Here is a 3,248-nt window from a genome sequence, read left to right on the forward strand (position 1 = left end):
CTCCAACCCCTGCCACCCTACCCAGCCACTACTCATCAACAATTTGTGGATGACACCATGCTCCATGGAACCCCAACGAATCGAGAAGCCCAAGGATTCAAAGTTATTCTTAATCTCTTCAGTAAAGTTACAGGCATGGACCTTAATTTGGACAAATCCTCCATTTTCTTTTTCAATACTCACTTAGCAATCTAGAAAAATCTCACTGCTATCCTTGGGTTCAGAAGGAAAAACCTTCCCACTAAATATCTAGGAATCCCTCTGGCTGATAAACCCTGGCAAAAGATCCACTGGGAGAAACTACTTTCTAACCTCGAAGATCGAAGTAAACTTTGGACTAATAGGGTCCTTAACTTTGTTGGTCGGCTTTTCCTAACTAAGGTTGTCCTACAAGCCATCCCTCAATATATGCTCTCCATCCTTCCGGCCCCCAAAGGAGTTCTCAAGAAGATTATAAACATTCAAAGAACCTTTTAATGGATTGGTAATTCTAATAAACAGAAATGGGCTCTAGTAGCGTGGGAAAAACTCTGTAAACCCAAGATCCTGGGTGGTTTGGGACTTCAAGACCTGGACACAGTAAACAAAGCCTGTGGGGCAAAACTCTGGTGGAGGTGGGTTAAAGAACCACAGACACCCTAGGCCAGGCTATGGAAAGCCAGGTATGCTAAAAATTGGAGCCCTCAGGATCTCATTCGAATGACCGACCCTCTAGAAGGATCCCCCATTTGGAACATGGCTAAGGCCAATCAAAACATCATACAACAACATTGCTTCTAGGAAATATGTAATGGTAACACAGCTCTCTTTTGGGAAGATGCTTGGCAACAACTTCCCAAGCTTGAAAGTCCTAACTTTCTTCCCTTGCAGCACAGGTACTAGGTACAAGGAAAACTAACGGTGAACCAGTACTGGAGAGACAATATTGCAGACCAGCACTGGAGACATTGGGACAAAAACACTACCCCACAGGAAAATGGAATGGATAACCTTCTCTTTTCCTTGCACTCTTGTCTGGATAAAAGGAAGTTCTGTTACGCTCAGGATGAGGATCAACTAAGATGGGGCAAATTTGGTGGTGGCTCTTTTAACCTAAAGGAAGTGAGACTTTATTTATAAAATAGGGATCAGGAAGAGAAAGTGAATTGGCACAACAATGTATGGGACACCACCATCTGGCCGAAGATAAAAACCTTCTTATGGCTCTTAATGAATCGTAATATCCTCACTTGGGAGAACCTTTGCAAAAAAGGCTTTATCAGTCCATCCTGATGCCCCCTCTGTGAAAAAGAAGAGGAATCAATGAATCATCTCCTCAACAATTGTGAATGGACCAATAATATTTGGGTTTGGGTGGAGGAAATCTTTAATCAAACAGACAGAATCAGAGAATCTATACAAGATAGCATAGCCAACTGGAGAACCAATTATTCCAACTGTGACTCTGTAAACATCCTATGGAAGCTAAGCCCTGGGTTTATAGTTTGGTCCACATGGAAAGAAAGAAACAAAAGAATTTTTCAAAAGGATTCCAGGCAGCTAGATACAATTAAAACTAATATCATGCAAAATATGTGTGAGACTACCCTTACCAGGTGTAAAGCAGAACATGAGATCAAGCCCCCACAAATTATAGGCGAATTCTGCAGATTTTTGGGATAATTGCTGCAACTGACCCTATTTCTCCGGTGTAGCGACCTCAACCCAGTTCTTCTCTACTCTCCTGGAAACCTCCTCTACCAGGATTTCACAAGTTAAATTTTGATGGGGCCTCTCGGGGCAACCCTGGCCCTGCCAGCCTTGGAGGTGTAATACGCAACAACAAAGGCAAAAATCTTCATATCTTCAGTAATTCTCTGGGGGAAGCTACCAACAATGAAGCCGAATTTGCAGCTGTGGAGCAAGGTTTACAAATCCTAATCCACTTGGGGAAAGGGGCAACAATATTGGAAGGAGACTCGCTCTTAGCCATCAATGTAGCGAAGAAATTACAAACTGGTTCACGGGCCGAGAAGGTAACAAAGCACTGGCGACTAGCCATGGTCATCGAGCTCATAGCTAGACATCTGTCCATTCTAGATGGGATGGTTCTGTAGGCAATCAGGCAAAGTGAGAATGCCTTGGCGGATAGCCTAGCAAACCACGCAGTCGACCATCAAAATGATAGCATGGACACCTTTTGGCAAAACATCGCGTGTGAAAATCTTCGGGACAAATGCTTATAAATCTCCAGGCAACACCTCATCACTAAATTATGTGGCCAACTATAAATGATCACTCCCTAATCAATCATGCCTGGAAATGGCACCACAGGTGGGAGTCCTATGGTTCACTTTGGGATAGGTTGAAGATCACCACAGAGATAGAGGTTAGTTCACATATCTCGAATCAAAGTACACGTGGCCTCAATTCCTCAGTAACAAGCGCGGTAGTCTAAATGTAATCGACTGTAATAATGAGAAGGCAGTCAGTAACCTACTGGGGACATAGACTATCAGGTACATGGAAAATATGAAGGCTTCGGTAATGATGGCATACCCTCACATTGTGCCTACAACGATTAATACATAGCCCACTGGGATTGATTTCACCTACCTTAGTTATTTCTTAGAGCTCAGCCCTGTGCATACTCTGTGGTGTTTAGGATCCCAATTATTAATCGTCAGCATCTACAATAGTGTTATGGAAAAGAGCAATAGCCATAGCGCTAGAGCAACCAGGGAGTTGAAAAGAGCCCAAGAGATTTACGAGGCCTTTTTCCCCACGAAAGGCAAATAGTATATTGAAGAACTCCAAGCCGAGGTAAACGAAGCCCAGGAAGGGATGGACATTAACACCAGTAGTGAGGAGATTAACTGGCTCTCGGACCCAGGCACCCCAACAACCAGGGCTACTCAGTTCCTCAGAACACAGGGTGAGGCCTGGCGAATGAAGACAATGCTAGCTAAAGCCCTGAGCATGAAAGGGGTAGCTCTGAAGGATGCCTACCAAGCGAATTCTTTCGCCTCAGCCAAGAATTCTGTGAGGCTAGATAAGCTCGAAATCACCATGAACTCCCTCATGGAGGAACTGAGAATGCTGGCTCAGAGCCTGGGAGCTTTCATTCGACTCTTCAAGCTTTCTATTTGCCAAGGGCTTAATGTTGCTATTGATATCCCTGAGGACGACTCCAAAACCACCACCATCAAATGCCACAAGTCCCGCAGTGCTTCTAAGGTAGATGATGGAGCTAGTTCAAGTGTTGCTGC

Source organism: Pinus tabuliformis, chromosome X (genome assembly GCF_031772625.1).
Source record: "Pinus tabuliformis cultivar Carrire ecotype Pingquan chromosome X, CPIR1, whole genome shotgun sequence".
Lineage (NCBI taxonomy): Eukaryota > Viridiplantae > Streptophyta > Pinopsida > Pinales > Pinaceae > Pinus > Pinus tabuliformis.